The sequence below is a fragment of the Mustela nivalis genome (assembly GCF_964662115.1).
Source record: "Mustela nivalis genome assembly, chromosome: 2".
In the NCBI taxonomy this organism is placed as follows: domain Eukaryota; kingdom Metazoa; phylum Chordata; class Mammalia; order Carnivora; family Mustelidae; genus Mustela; species Mustela nivalis.
The window spans coordinates 183,195,543-183,212,737 of record NC_139021.1 but is presented as its reverse complement, the minus strand read 5'-3'; positions in this window follow the sequence as shown (position 1 = coordinate 183,212,737).

Here is a 17,195-nt window from a genome sequence, read left to right as displayed (position 1 = left end):
ACAAGCGGGGTTCTCATCACCGTAATTGTCCGTGTCCTTGTGCGGAGAAGAGATAGAGCGTTGCAGTGACGGAAAGCAAGAGTATAGTCTCACCTGTCCCCGCAGAGGCTGGCCCCGCAGCGCCTCACCAGCCTGGAATGTTCCAGGGCCAGCTCTCAGATCCACAGGGAGTCCCACCCCCACCCCGACCCCCACCTGGGGATCCCTCTCAGTGGTTGGGATCCTCCAGTCCAAGTCCAAGGGGACAGGAGAGACCCAGCTCCCAGTGGGGCCCCAGCTGGCCGGAGCCCGTGGGTGCTGCAGCCCCACCACCCAGCCTGGAATCGGGCTTCTCCCAGCGGCAGGTAACAGTTCCCCACTCTCAGCCAGGGCACGTTCCCCGAATCCCCCTCACATTCATGTGTCACCGTTGAAGGAACAGAAGGAACATTGGCACGCAGAGGGCAAGGTGCTGTGGTCCTCTCCCCTGCTGGAGAGGCCCCGGCTTCCCGCAACCTCCTCCCTTCATACCCTGCTCTGTGTGGGGCCATGACACTCACCCCCACTGTAGGGACTCTGAGCACGGCCCGTGCATCTTCCCGATCACCTCCTGGCATGCCCTGAGTCACCTCAGCTTTGTGGACGCGCTCACAGAGCGCAGACGCTGCCCGGGCTCCCCCAGGCCAGGGGGCCGCAGGAGGCTGAGCGGGGACCTCACCTCCGGATGCTCCACTTCCCGAGACTCGGCCTCCAACAGCTGCGCGGGGGCCGCCGCACTGTCACCCACCGACCTCAGTGGGAGCAAGAACTGTCCAAACCCCTGACTGGGGCCCGGAGCTCTGGCCGCGTTGCGGGAACGGCCTCGGCCCCGACAGAGCCCGTGGGCAGCCCCCCACCCCGCCCCGGCCCGCTCACGCCTCCCACGACGGCCCAGACGCCCAGCCCAGCCCCGGCCGCTGCCCTTGCCCCAGCAGACACCAAGTTCACCTGCAGCGGCGCGGGACAAGGGTGACGGACGGGCACGGCCGGACTTGGCCCCTCACCACGAGAAGCTGACGTGTTAACACAAGAACACGTGGAACAGAAGCCGGCTGAAAAGGACGATGCTGTGAGCTCCTAGACAGCACGGCCTTTCTCCGGCTGACCTGTTCTTCCCAAAGTCGAAAAGAAAGGTGAATCAGGGCCGAACGCGCCAGTCATCCGCGAGGATGACTGAGGAATAAATACTTTGGGGAACAAAGAGATTCCTCAGGAAGTCGAGTTCATGGTGCCGGCGGGGGAGATCCCTGCTCAGGGAAGCCGGCGCTGCCCGTTCTGTAGGCGGGGATTGGGGTGGGGGGCGTGACACGTCCTCTTTCGGACCAAAGCCAGGGGCAGGTCTGTGTGGGGGTCTAGGGAGAGGTTCCCCTGGACGGCCAGGGGGGAATGGTGGCTCCCAGAGCAGCCAGGATCCGGGGGACCTGGACATTCCCAGCTCGGGCTGACACCCCAGACCTGGGTTCCCACCAGCCCCGGGAGGTTTCCTCCCTGAAGAACAAAAGGACTGTCCCCACGAGGAGGCAGCTCGCAGCCACAACGCCTGCAGACACGCTGCCGGGATGTTGGACACGGCAGTGGGACCAGGATCCGCCAGGCCCCCAGAGGGGTGCCCCAGGGGGGATCAGGGGGCCAGGAGGAAAACCACCCCTTGTGCAGGTGACCTGCCCCGGTCAGCAAGGGGCTCGTCCATTCCTGGGGACCGGGAGGGAGGCGAAACCTGCCAGAGACAAGCGCTGTCTTTATTTTCAGGTCCGTCTGGGCGCTGAGCACGGTGGCTCCTCAAGGCCCGGGGCCCCAGCAAATGTGGTCATATGGCGGACTGGCCCCAGCACGTCCTGGGCCAACCTGGGGCATGTCACTTCATGTCTTGAACACAACAGTCCTCATTGGCAAAATAGGTCTGAGACCATGAACGCCCTTGCAGAATGGTGGAGAAGACATGAATGTGCCAGAGAAACGTTCATTATTGCTAGTCCCACCTTCATACTCACTCGCCGCGGCCGCGGAGATGTGCTTACCCGCCGCAGATAGTATTTTCGGTCTGATTAAAATAAACACCTGTGTCATTTCCTTCCAACTCTTGATGTGGACTTTTCTGTACAGTCAGGACACAGCTGTCTGCTGCATGAATGACCTTGAGAAGTCAACCCGAAGATTGTCCATCCGCCGGTCTGCCGGCCGGCATTCGGTCATTATCTGCTGGCTGTGGGCCCAGCACCATCCCTAGCCCTGGGCTTATAGATGGAGGAGAAGGTGACTGCCCGCAAGTGCGTCTGCACTCGGGAAAGCTCCTGCAAAGGAGTAGCCCTCTGTGCACGAGTCATGACCAAGCCGAGTTGTTCAGAGAGATTTCCCGTCAGCTCCGGGGGCATGTGACGCCCAGTCCTGTGTCCCGCACGGTCTAGGAGGAAGAGGCCTGGCGGAGGATGGGGACACACCCCCGTGGGAATGAGACTTAGAGCACAGACCGGGCAGAGCCCACACAGGTGGGCCTCTCTGGCCATGGAAACCGCGGAAGGAACCCCGGGTGGCTGCACCCACCAGCCCCCACCCTTGGCCACCCGCCCCCTCAGCGGCCACGTGACTATGTGTTCTTCACTAACACTGAAGAGCCCTTTTTAAAGCCACAGCTGTGTCACCGCAGGTTTGTTTCCTCCGGCTCCACTGCCGTGGGCCGTCAGCCACCACTTGGGTGTCGGTAAGTGAGGGCAGGCGGGTTCTAATGAGGAGGAAGAAGGGGAAGAAGAAGCGAAGGAGGGAAAGAAAGGGGGACAGGTCAGGCGGGCTCCAAGGAATGGGGCATGTCCATTCTGTGGCTAAACCCCCTCCCTCCTACTCCTCACTGAGCAGCCCCATGGCCAGTCTGCTCCAGAAACGCCCCTTGATTCCCTGGGACTGTGGCCGAGACTTTCAGTCAGGGCCTCAGGGAAAGAGCTAGAATTTCTTTTTTTGTTGTTGTTTTACAATGTATCCATTTATTTATATATAGAGAGAGGGAGCACACACGAGAGGGGCAGGGCAGAGGGAGAAAGAGAGAGAGAGAGAGTCCCAACTAGACTCCATGCTGAGTGCGAATCGGGCTCACGACCCTGAGATCAGGACCTGAGCGGGAATCAAGAGGCAGGCACTTAACCATCGAGCAGCCCACGTGTCCCTGAGCTAGAGATGACATTGTGGGCATCAGTGTCCCTCTAACAGAAAGGATAGGGGCAGATGAGGTGACAGGAGAAACCTTCACCCCCCACCCCACTCCGGGTTCACTTGTTTGCATCTGGAGACCCCGATGCGTGAGTCCAGAGCTCGCCGGCGGGGACTTTGGGAGCACAGGGAGGGAGCGACGGGCCCCGCTGGACTGAGGGACTGAGCCCTGAGCGGCCCAGCTCCCTGTCCTCCCCACTCAGGCTGCCGCCTCTCGGGACCCGTCCAGAGTGCTGGTCCCCAGGTCCCCGCTCTCCCTAGTAGCGACTGGTACATTCTGCCTAATTATTATTTTGTGCAGCCTTCCACAGCGGAAGGAGAGAAGATTAGGGGAAGGGAAGAGAGAGCTGAAACCTCTATAATGAAATTTTTAAATCACAGAGCTCCTGCTGTTAATATTTTCCCAGACTCCAAAAGCATCAAATATTGTTTTATCCCACAAGCAATCTCAAACGTATAGATATATTACAATATTTGGACACGTTAACTCGGGGCTGAGTCCTGAGATGACAGTAGCCGCTGCTGAGCTCGGTGGCCCCACCACCAGGCTCGACGGAGCTAATTGGTCACTTTGTCCAGCTGAGCAATGGGGGTTCCGGTCCATTCCCGTCATTAAGGGCCTGCCAAAGTCACTCCCACTTTGAATCAGCGGATATCCTCCTGTTCCATGTCGCTTTTAAGCACCTGTCTGCCCAGCACCCTGCTTCTGACTGAAAGCTTCCGCGTCTTTGATGAGGGCTTCGGATAATTTAATCAAGTTTCTGTGGTCCTCCCCATCAGGAAGAAGTGTGCGGCTCACTTTGGGGAGACTCTCGTAGCCACACACGCACTCTTCCCAGCCCTTAATAAGCCTCCCAAATGGGTCCGCACGACAGGGTGTTTATCTCAATTAATGCATTAACAGCTCCACCAAATTGCCAGGAAAAGCGGACACTGACTCCTGAGAACAGGGTCCCAGTTGAGAAAGAAGCTAACAATGGGCCGTCGCCACATGTATAATCCGAACCACATTTTGAAGAGCGGACTCACCAGCAGTTTTGTTTTCTTTTTTTATTTTAATTTTGGTTGATCACACACACACACACACACACACACACACACACAAGCCTTGGAACATAAATCGCGTGAAAGCTTGGTAAGAGAGCAAGGGGAGTGTCCGGAACAGGACGAAGGCTGGGGTCCACATGAGTGGGGTCCACAGCCCCCTCCCCAGCTGGTCCCTGGAGCAGTCCTTCTGGGGGTCCCACTGTGGGGGGCGGGGAGGCTGGGGGGGACAGAGGACCGCGAGCTTCTTTCCCTTCCCCTGCGTGCACGCCCCCTCCCAGCCGCACACTGAGAACCCTGCCAGCAGCGTTTCTAGTTTTGCTACGTAATCAAGACGCAGAGAACATGCTTTTCTGTGCTTTGCAAGACTTGCTGTCATGGGCCTCGTGGTCCAACACCCCCCTCAGGGATCACGGCGGCCGGTGGCTGCAGGATGAGAAGGGGAAATTTCCATTTCTAAGCTCACAGTCCTGGGCTTTTGCGAGTGGCAGAGATGTCTTTCTGCATAATAGACACAAATAGAGCCCTGAAATCCCAGACTTTATATAAAAGAAAAACAACAAGTCTTTAGGCCCCAGGTAGGCCCCGGGTCCCCAGGGACGGGTTTTGAGGTGGCAGCCTCAAAAAGAAGCAATTTCTAGCCCACAGCTAAGAAAAACAACATCTAGGACCTGCACATCCCTGGAAAAGTTACAGTCTCTCTGCTGTTTGCATCCGACAAGGGCCTTGGCAGAAGCCCCATCTTTGTTGTGACATTCGCTACCGCCTGGAAATGAACTGAAGTCGCACCTGGTTCTGAATATGACCTTCAACCCAGCGGCGTGGAGGAGGATTCTTCATCTCTGCTGCCTCGTCTGCCTCGCTTGCTGGGGTGTGGACGTGGGGCAGAAGCTGCTTGGGGGAGGTAAGAAGTGTACAGCCCATGCCTAGCCCAGGGCAGCCTTGGCACCTGGGACAGAGCCACCTGGACGCTCAGTATCATCTGCTTGTGTGTGACAGTCCTTGCTCCCAGGTGCAACCCATGCAGTGTGACATGAAGGCGGCGTGCAGGCCGGACAAGGGGCAGGAGAGAGGAGCCCCCAGAAGAAAGGCACAGAAGCAGAGGCCGGAGAGGACCATGTTCCCGCAGGGAAGAACGAAAAGCAGGAGACCTCAGGAGGGGACTAGTCAGTGGGGACAACAGCCTGTAGCCAGCAGACCTTGGTGTCAGGATCTCAGTCCAGGCGTTCCACAAGTTCCCAGGACAACAGGCAAGGGTCTAAATCTATATTCCACCGCGAAGGCAAGGCTTGACCTTGGTCTTCAGAATCCAAGGACCAACTGATTTCGAGCTGCACCCCCAAGAGTATGACAACAATGAGGATGACCCCAATGACCAATGACGAGGAGGACCGTGAGGAGAGTGGCCCTAACCGGCAGGTACCGGCAAGTTGTGCTGGGGACCCCGTCCTCAACATTTCACGTCGATCATACTTTTAATCTTCTCAACAAACCAGGCTGTTGGCATTGCTGATATTTTATCATCCCAGGGGGACTCTCGAGCCCCCAGAAGGGGAGCAGCTGGGATCTGAGCCCACCGGCCCCTGTTCTCAGTCTCCACTCAAGGAACTTTTCTGTCCCATCTAATTTTTTTTTTTTAAGATTTTATGTATATATTTGAGAGAGTGTGAGCACAAGCAGGCAGAGGGAGAAGGAGAAGCAGACTCCCTAGTGAGCAGGGACCCCGACACAGGGCTCCATCCCAGGGCCCTGGGATCATGACCTGAGCCAAAGTCTTAACAGACTGAGCCCCCTAGGCACTTCCCATCTCACTATTTTTTTTTTTTTTAAATTCTGTTTTTCCCTTTGTAACCCATTGAAGGGTGCCCGTCTCGGAGTTCCCTGAGCAGATCCTGATGGTGGCCGTGGACCGTGGGCTGCTCCACACGGGCCCCCACCGGCCTGCGACACCTGCTCTGCCACTCGTCTCCCCACAGGCTCCCTGGGGGCTGGATGGGGGAGAGAGAGGGTAGGAAGAGTCTTCACCAGCTCTGCTTTCTTTTCGGGGTGATGCAGGGGCAGCAGGGTCTCCAGAAAGTCAAGCTGAGGCCCGGTGTCCCTGTGGCCACATGCTTAGGTGGCAAGGTGTCTGAAGCATTCACTTTTATGTAGAAGGAAAGTGACTGTCTCAGGAGTTTTGCAGAAAGCTCAGGGTTAGCGTGGAGCACTCACTCACCCTGGACAAGGGGAAGCCAGGAGGGAGCTAGCATTGGTCACCACTCCTGTGCGGACCCCACTGCTGCTGAGACCGTCAAATGCACACCCTTGCAGTCTGAGAGATGGCTCTGCGAGGGGTGTCGGGTACGTCCCTGAAAGACTGGTGTTCTGAGACGCCTGCTCTGCTGCTTGGGGGAGCTTTCCCACCAGGGCCGCGGAGTGTGGCTGGTTGGGGGAAAAGTTACAGGGACAGTGCCCAGGGCGGTCACCTCCTCTGCCATTGAAGAGGGTGCACCCAGGTGAGCCTGAGTTTCCTTCCCGTCCTGAGATCCGGCATGTCTGTCATATCTCCAGCACAGACCCTCCCATGGGCCAGAGGAGTCGATGGATGCCCAGAGAGACCAGCTGCCTGCGCGTCAGCGGCCTGGGACTCCACCAAGGGCCAAGATCAGGACCCTGGAAGTTCACAGCACATACCGCAAACTTTCTCCCAGGACCTTGTGAGCAATGGACGCAATTAGAGGGTCACTGGGAAGCCCAACTTGAAGCCCTTAGTTCCTTAAAGGGCCGCTTGTCCTGCTAGTTCTGAGAGTGGGAAGAAATCCAGGGCTGGAGGAGAAGCACTGGCTGCTCCAAGGTGGCCCGAGTCAGACTGACATCCAAAGCCTGCTCTGCGCGAGGCAGGCAGACGCCAGGCCCACAGGCAAACACCGTGCGGCTTCAGGGCTGACCGAGGGCTCCCAGCTGGCGTGGCACCTGCTGGGGATGCATCCGTGCTCCATCCTAGGGCCTCGTCTACCCTCTACCGCATCCCCAAGGAGCCCCACGGGACTCTCCCTCTCTCCAGAGGCACAGGCTGAAGCCCACAGAAGGTGACAGCTCCAAGGTGACACCTGCCTGGTGAGTAGGGGACAGGCCGGAATTCGTCCCTGTGCCCCCACGCCTCGCACATGGCTGGCTTTCGCTGTGAGTGAACACATGGAGATCCACTCCCAGATGCTTTTCCTACCCCCTTCTCCACCTCAGAGAGATGCCACCTGCACACTGAAGTTCAAATCCGTGCTCTGAAACACCACACCACAAGCACTGGGTCATCTTCCTAAACCCTCAATCACCAAAGGGACTCCTTCTGTTCCAAGTGAGACACTCTGCTTAGGGAATTTCTCTGGAGCAGGGAGCAAGCTTCCCCAGCTTCCCCAGCTGGTATGACGTCAGTAGCAATATCCCTCACTGCCACCTTAATCCTGGTCCCCTGCAGGTCACCCAGCATGTCACCTCGTGTCTCCAGGTGGCCCAGGGACAGGACGAGGAGCAGGATGGGGAGCCCCCTACCCAGGCTTGTGAGGCCCAAGCTAGTGAACAGGGCCTTTTCTGTTTCCAGGTAGAAGTCTCTGCAGACTCAAGAAAGCCTGTGCTTTTGCGGGGGTCTAAAGTTGAGTGAATCCTGCCTGAGCCTTTTTTCATCATTATGAAATCATTTCTCCTGAGCTCTCCCCACTGGAAAGTCCCAGAAGAGCAGAGCCCTTGTGAATTAATGAGGCAGTTGTGACAGAGAGGAGGGAGCTCTGGGTCTAGAGCAGGAGGCTGTGTCTGTACTTACCAGCTCCACAAACTTGAACCAAGCACTTGACCTCTCTGAGTCACACTTTACTCTGACACAGTGCACATGAGCTTAAGCAAACTCGTGTACATGTGACTGCTTTGAATAAGTAGCAAGGGAAAGACTGTCCCTCTATTTGACATGAAGGCAAATACTGGGCAACCTTCATGCACCCTACACTGGGCTGGTGCTCTGCTGGACAAGTGTCCCCATGGACCCTCTAACCCACTCAGAGAGGAAGCTGCCCTAGGCTCTCCCCGACCTCCTATGGTTTTGTTTTCCTTTTGGTCCTACTGTTCAGCATCTTCAGTCCCAGGGCCCATTCTCCAGGATCTTTGTCTGTTCTCCTGAGCTCTCTTACACCGTCCTTAGACTCATCCTTGGCACTGCTGGGCACAGCCGCTAAGACCACCCGCATCCGGCCCCACAGCCTGGGGCTCCCCTGTCTACCAGCTCCTCGAAGCACAAAGGAAGTAAGGGAGGGAGCAAATCCAGTGACCTGTTGCATGTGTTAGGACTGGGTTCAGTTAGGGTGAAAAGGGAATCAGTGGTATTGTTGGCTGTAACACACGACCATTCAGTCTCTCATGAAGTTCAGAGAGAAGCAGTTCAAGACTGGCTCAACAGTTTCATAAAACCCTCAGACACCTGAGTTCCTCTTATCCTTCTGCTGTCATCCTCAGCCCCCCACTTCCATGTTCAAATTAATCTGATGGCCCAAAAGGGCTGCCAGAGTGCCAGCCTTTATGTCCCAACCATCAGGAAGGACAAAAAGACAAAGAGGAAAAACAGGCTCATCTCCAAACTAGGTTAGCAATCTTTAACTGTCTTCTCATTAGCTAGAATAAGACAGCTGCTGGTTACAAAGGGGTTGGGAAAGGGGCCTTTTTCTTAGACGCATTGTTACCCCCAATAAAATCTGGGTTCTATTGCTAAGAAAGAAGGGGCATATGGACATTTGGTGGCATTAACAACCTCTCCAAGACCACACCTAATAAGTAGATATATATTAATACAGTCAGCTGGAGTTCATCTGGTTGGAAGCCCAGGCTGGTTACTTCTACATGACATGCCCTCAGTCACCCCACTGCCATGTCCCATGGAAGGAGCTGACCCAGGTCTTCTGGTACAGCCCACAACACAGCTGTCTACCTGCTAAAGACCCCACTCTCTCCCTGCAGCCTGTGACACCTACAATCCTGGGAAGGAAGGAAGGAAGGAAGGAAGGAAGGAAGGAAGGAAGGAAGAATGCACCTCAACTTGTCTCTAGTTGTCCTCTGTCCCCCTGCCCAGAGGCCTGGCACAATCTTGGCACTTTTCTCTGGTTATTACAAAACTTCTCCAGAAACCTACAACCCAGAAAGGGCAGTGTCACTGCCTCTATTGACACGGGAGAAAAACCTGAGGTCAACAAGTTAAGTAGCCTTCTCACCCTATAATAAGAAGACTGGGATCTACCTCATCCTGCTGCTCCTGAAGCCCAATCTCTTCTTGTATCACTACCCTGCTTTCCAGAAAGCTGCCACCTCAGATTTTCTTTCCAGGAAGAGGGTGAGTCTTCCAGCAAGTACTCTGGGTCCAGAACACCCAAGCAAGTCTTCAAGGTCTGACTCTCTGGAAGCAACATAGAGATATGGGCAGTGTGTTTCAGTGCCCTCCATTCTCTAAGTGCGGGCTTCCTTTGAAGGGGGTGATGACCTTCTGGTGGATTCTTCTAATGGATCTGATGAGTTGTAACACGTCAACGAATTTGCAGAGTTTCCAAGATGTCTCCTTTGCGCATTTTTCTTTGGTGAATGAGGCCAGAAAAATGAACTTTCTGGATAACTGAGATTTCTGGATAACTATAGGAACTTAAAAAATATATAGCCATATATATGGAAAACTTTATAAAATGTAGCATATGAGCCCCTACAATGAACAACATAATTAAGCAGAGTATGAACATCATTTACCTTCCCCTTAATGACAAGGCCATAATTAGGAACATCAATTATAGTACTGAGCTCTGCTTCACAGGGTGCCCTCAGGAGTTGCTGACGTGTGTCGGGCCATTTGTCCCTGCACAAAATGGCCCCACTTGTTTTGCTTTCCTAATTCCTCTGGCTAGTTTTTATTATTATTATTATTATTAATTTGTCTGGTGCCTCCCTCCTCCACAAATGGCTAAGACTTCTTGATGCCCTCACTGAGTCCTGATAGCTCTTGGTTTTCCACTTTGCTTTCTCACTGTTGCTAGGCCCTGGGCCTCCAGGTCTCTCCTCTCAGGGTGGGGAGTGCCTGCCAGACTCCTGCGCAGAGGCCCACTTTGTTTATTCCCACAGTTCAAAGTTGTGTTCTGAATTTCTGAGACTGGTCCGGGATTCACGTCTGTGCATACAAGGGACCCACAGACCCTAAAGGTCCCACTTGGATCTGTTGTTGCTGCTGATATGGGGCTGTTCCTCAGTGAACACGATCCAACAGGAATCTGAGGCAGAAATGAAGAGAAGGGGCAAGAATATCAGCCACAGAGTCACTTACTACGACCAGCTATCTGTTCCTGCGGAGATGCCTTGAAGGTCCTGGTCATGCCATCGTTGGTAGTCGGTCTTCCAATTTATGACGAGGAGATCTTTAAAAAGCAGAACCAGCTTCCACCCTTACTCCTTAATATGGATTCTTGTTATCTCTGAGGAAGTAAAATTGAAGACAAACCTGGATCTAAGCTTCTTCAGATTCCGAGCTATTTATATATTCATAAAACAGTAGCAATTTGCAAGCGCTTACTTTTCCCTTGAAGCCAATGAATAGGTAACGATCCATCAATGTGCTGAGTTAAATACAACAAATGCAAATCACTCTAATGATCATATTTACAAAATAAGTTACCTTTATTTGGAAATAATTACCATGTGCTTTTAGCTCTCCAAGTGAAATCAAGAAGGTTCACCATTCAAATCTGATCCGCAGAAAGAAACAGATGATGGAAAATGGATACTGGCCCATGTGTGCTCCTGGTTCGCCCTCTCATTTCTTTTTAATATCCTGCTGATATTTGCATGATGATGAGAGCGTTGGTTCTTTGGGCTCCTTGGCCTGGGTGTTCCTTCACCAAGACAACTATATTGTGAAGTATCACATCTTGGGATGTGGTAAGTTGTCCATGGGATGCTAATGAGAAGGTATTAGGTCCTGTCTTTACTCTGAAGTCGGTCACAAGTACTGCTGTGGCTGTAGGCAGAGGAGAAGAGGGTATGGCTCCAGGGAGGACCCAAGCGCTCTGTAGCACTGTGCCCCCCCGCAAGTGTGGGGCACAGCCCATATCACCCTACGGGATCCCCAACACCTGTGTCTTTTCGCTCCTGTAGGCACAGACATGCACATGTCTTCCTACCTTCCCCAGATGAAGGGATAAAGGAGAGACAAACATAGTTTTAACCAGATTCCTTCCTCATGCTCCCCACCATGGGATTTTTCTCATCATTAACACCTAAATGAAACCAACATAGGATTCTCAATCTATTTCTAAATAACAAGACAGGATCTAAACCATTTGAAGAGAAGTGTCCCTGGTTCTGAAGGTGCCCAGTGTCTCCCCTGTGCTGCTAGAAGGGCCAGTTCCCCAGGTGGTGTCCTTTGCTGGGAGCGCTGGCCAGTGTCCACGGAGCCCAGGATGACCATGGGCGCTCGTCTAACAGGCTATGGCAGAATCCTGTGACGCCTTCCACAAGCCACTTCCTGACCATCCGAACGGAAGTGTCATTTCGATATAAAAGAAGACCAAAGAGATGAATTTACGAACGTCAACTGAAACGTCAGTCATGGGAGAACTTAGGAAATTATTAAATGGTGAAAGAATGAGAGATACGGTTATTTCAAACAAACAAGAACAACAGAACGCCAAGCTGCAGAAGCCCAACTACCATGAAGAACATTAGTCTATATCTTGCAATATAGGAGGACAGACATTTTTCAACTTATTCAAGATTTAACTGTAAGAAATAAGGGATGAAACATACGTACTGCCCTCTGAACAGCAACACCATGACGACCAGGGGTGTCAGCGTGCTTGTGCTAAGTTGTGTTTTACTCAGATAAGTCATCTTAAATTAAATATTAAAGATTAATAAATATAATACCCATAATAAATGACACCTACTAATTTAATTAAAAATAGATGGTGAATTTCACAAATGGGGCTTTATTGTAATGATACTGAATGGACTTGTTATGCTAAAAATGTGCAGTCCTGAAATTGTGCATTCTCCATGCACATTTTACCCTTATTGTGTCTCATTAAAATTTTAAAAATAGCTATTTTAATTGTCAAGCGTTTGACAGACTGCTATAAAAACTTGACACTTAAGTTTCAATTTTACAATATGCATTTTAATGACTTCTTTTACTGCATGTTTTGTTATCTATAATCCAGTTTTTCAAAAAAAAATTAAAATGTCATTTCCCAATAGTTTTTAGAAAACAGAGCCGAGCTTGCTGCGGGGCTGCAGGAAAACATGTTTAAATCTTTACAAATAAATATGAAAATTAGAACTATATTTTATTTCCACTACAGCCTGTGGCTTGGTTGTTGATTTCAAAGCCTTCGGGGGACCAGGGAAGGAAAGGAAGAGACTCACGGGAGCTCGAGTCAGACCGGAGGGAGCGGGGGCTGTCAGAGATTTTAGCACAAGCTTTTCACAAGGATTTCCCATTTCCTCCACTTGGGATTAAGACAAGGCGACAGAGATGACTCACAGTAGCCACTGCAAACCAATCTTCTATTAGAAAAAAAAAAAAGGTGGGGCCTTTTTGGGGTAAGTGGAATCGTGAACGTGGTGTCGGAAAATGCCTACATTATCCAGAAAAGCTCTTTGAGTCCTTGAGGGTATTACAGTTTCATTGGCTTATTCTAGGAGAAAAATTGTGCGCGTCAGGGTTTTCCAGTGCCTGACCACTTGAGGAAATCGAGTTTCCCAAAGATCTCACCTGATAACACCCTTGCAAACTATCCATCTGTTGGCAATCCAGGAGTTGCTTGGGGTGGGGGGAGGCAGTGTTTGGACAAGCAAAGGAGAAAAACATGATACTGGCATAGTCATGTGGTTAGTACCAATGACAGTTTGACTGGCGTCCTCAGGCTACCAGGCAAAGTACATATGCTTCTTACCTTCTTTAGCTTCTTACCGTCCCAGCACTCGGAGCCCTCGGTGCTGGTACCATCTCCGTAGCTGGCAATACTGGGGCTCACAGCGATGCCGTACATTACCCAACAACCACAGTAATAAGCAACTGCATCTGAGTGCAACCGACCTCTGACAGCAAGGGTCTAGGATGTCCCTACTTGGAAGATGTTCCGATGGTCCGATGACATCATGGGCTGACATTTTAAAACAGGTGAGCTATTCCCAAATGTCAAGTCTATGAGCTCATTCATCAAGGTTTTCAGCCACTGACCTCTGCCGGGGACCTTACTCATCCATCCGTCTCCTGCGGACTCACCACACCCATTTCCAAGCAAAGTGACTAGTCCCTGCTTTGGTACCTCTATTCAAGCTCTGGGCTCCCTTCTGAGTGGGAGGCGGCCTTGATGCTCTGGTGTGGTGACTCACAGGCCATGCCAGGGCTTCCCCACGCTTGCTGACCTTGCATGCAGACCAGCCACAGGAAGAGCATCATCCTGGGCCAGCCTAGAGCTTACCTGTGTACAGTTAGACATGGAGGGGTCTTTTACAGAATAACGGTAAAAAGGAAACCGGCATCATGGTGGTGAACTCTGGTCAGCTCTGAAAAAGTCCTTATGGGCCTCTCTTTAAAGTCTAATAGGAACCACATGAGGGCCACCCAGTGCTGTCTTGTAGACCGTGGGGAGTGTACTGCAGCGCTTCTCCAAGAGGTCCCCGTGTTGAGGGGTCTCCATCTCATGTATATGCAGAAACTACAAAAGGCCCCAGAAACAACCTTCTTGGTTCTTGACAGGGTACAGGAGCAGACAGCTCCCTAACCGAGATCCTCAGTCACATCTGAGGCAAAGAGAGAGCACAGCCTTGTATCCACAATACATGGAAGCCCATTACCGAGCGAAGGCTGCCCCCCAGGTAAGGAGGCAGCACAGCTCCATCCCACAGATGAAAGGGCCTTTCCAACCTCGCCATGGTGCCCTGGAATCCATGCAGAGCCCAGAGCTGCTCTGTATCTGGAGCTCAGCCTGCTGCCCTGCTCCAGCCTCCCAGGACCATTCCAGATCGCAGCCCGTGGATCCTAGAAAGAAAGCAGATGTTGCTGGAAGCTCACTTTGCATACTCAAGAATGAAGCCAAGAGCCACCATGGGTGTCAGGCCGCGCTGGGTGCCAGGATATTTATCGGTGTGCTTGTTGTCCTCCCTGGAATGTTTCCTCCTTTTCTAGCTTCTCCAGAGATGTCCCTTCCCCAGGGAGCCCTTTTCTGACAACTAGACCAGACCAAAATCAAGTCAAGACACTGTCCGGCATGGGCAGTGTAGTGCTCATCACAGTTGGTGATAGAGATAGATGAGAGATAGAGAGATAGAGAGATAAGGTAGATAAGTTAGATGATAGCTCTGTGGTGGACAGATAGATAAGACTGACGATACATAGATTAGATAAATAGTTAAAGATAGATAGACAGACAGAAGACAGACCGACAATTAACTTTACATGTTAACTTGCCTGGGCCACGTGGTACCCAGTTATTTGTCTAAACACTACTTTAACTGTGTCTGTAAGGGTGTTTCTGGATGAGACTGGCATTGGAATAGGTTGACTGAGTGAGGCACACTGCTTCCCCAGTGTGGGTGGAATTCCTTTGATCTGTGGTGGCCTGAATAGTTCAAAAAGGCTGAGAAAGAGGCTCCGTGCCTGACTGTCTTCAATCCGGAACAGTGGTCTCCACCGGCCTTCGGACTTAGACCTGGACCAGACGCCACATCTTCAGCTCATCTGGCTCTCGGGTCTTCAGACTCAGGATGGAGCGACACCTTTGGCTCTCTTGAGTCTCCAGCTTCCTGACTGCAGACCTTGGGGCTTCTATAACCACACAAGCCAATTCCTTATAATCCCATGTTGATATCTAACACACGAAATTTATAAATTGTATTTTTTTTCCATTTGTTGGATTATGGTTTCCAAATGTGTGCTATTCCTGATCACACTGTATAGGGCATGGGAAGGGCTTTTCTGGATTCCTATAGAGAAGAAGGTCCCCAAGTCATTGCCTGCATGTATCATCAACGTCGCGACCTATTGCCAAATCTCTCTTCTGCATGGCTGTGATGCTTGGACACCACCTCGTGCAAGGTCCGAAAGCTTCCTCTGCTCCATCCCTCCCCAACTCTCACTACTATATGGTTTCGGGTGTTGATAGTGGGAGGGATGAGAGTGTTTTCATTCACATTGGCCGGATTTTTAGTTGATTTTCACCACAGGTATGTTCATGATTTCTATGTCCTTGACCATGAATTCTCCTTAACTGCTTACCTCTTTTGCTATTGGGTTGTTCATATTTTTATAACTGATTTTAAAGTATTCTTTAAAACACTGGTCATCTCTCTTGTAAGTGTTTTCTCCTGCTCTTTGGCTTACGCTTCAATTTTCTTTATTTTGTGAAACCCCACCCCCTAAAAAAAAAAGTGGCCAAATGTATCCACTATTTTCTTTATAGCTGGGAGTTTTATTATCTTCTTTAAGAAATCCTTCCCTAGGGGCACCTGGGTGGCTCAGTGGGTTAAAGCCTCTGCCTTCGGCTCAGGTCATGATCTCAGGGTCCTGGGATCGAGCCCCGCATCGGGCTCTCTGCTCATTGGGGATCCTGCTTCCTCCTTTCTCTCTGCCTGCCTCTCTGCCTACATGTGATCTCTGTCTGTCAAATAAATAAATAAAATCTTTAAAAAATAAATAAATAAATAGATAGATAGATAAATAAATAAATAAATAAAAAAGAAATCCTTCCCTACTCCAAAGTCATGAGGAAGTCTTCCAAGAGTTTCTTCTAAATGAATTGTTTTGTTTTTATACATGAGTCTTTCATTATGTTGCAATTTACTTTTGTATATGTCTACGGTGGGGATCTAATCTCATTTTCATTTTCCATGGGATTAACCAATTGGTATGACCCCATGTATTAATGATTCAGTGTCTCCCACTAATTTGAGGCGCCCTATTCATATATATATATTCCCCAGGGACATTTCCTGGGCTCTATGCACTGACCTTCTAGACCATCCTCCCTCCCCATCTTGATTACCAAAGGTCTATCAACAGTCTCAAAAGCAGACAGAGATAGTTCTCCTATGTTATTCTTCTTCAAAAACTATCTTCCACTTATCATCATGAATATTACAATCAGCATATCAAATTCCACAGAGTATCACACTAGAATTTTTGTCAGAATTCTTCTGGGTAGACTTGCTCCTTTTAAGAAATTTGGTTTTCCCATCTATGAGCGTGAAATAGTTCTACTTTTATGTCTTTCAATAAATGTTATTATTTTCTTCAAAGATCATTTTTGCTTTTCCTACCAGCTTATCTCCTTTTATCAAATCTTTTTATTTTGATTTTTTTCTAAAACTACAGAGAAATTGAAAAAATGGAGTATTATGTATACTAATATAGTCTCCACCCATATTCATGAATTATCAACAGTTTATCACATATTCACTTTTATTTTTTTTAAGATTTTATTTATTTATTTGACAGAGAGAGAGACAGACAGACAGACAGAGATCACAAGTAGGCAGAGAGGCAGGCAGAGAGAGAGGGGGAAGCAGGCTCCCTGCTGAGCAGAGAGCCCAATGTGGGGCTCGATCCCAGGACCCTAAGATCATGACCTGAGCTGAAGGCAGAGGCTTAACCCACTGAGCCACACAGGCGCCCACATATTCACTTTTAATGAACAACAAGTAAAGTTGCAGAAACATGAAAATCACCCACAAATGGTTTGCATCTCTTTCCTGTCAAATAAAACATTCTTTCATATAACCATTCAGTATCGTTTCTCATCACCAAGACATTGAACATGATTAAATATTACCCGATATATAATTCACATTTTATCTTCAGTAGTTATTTTCCTTCTCCTTGGGTCCAATCAAGAATTATTGAGTTCGGTCAACATTGCAATTAACCCATTTTGAACTACAAC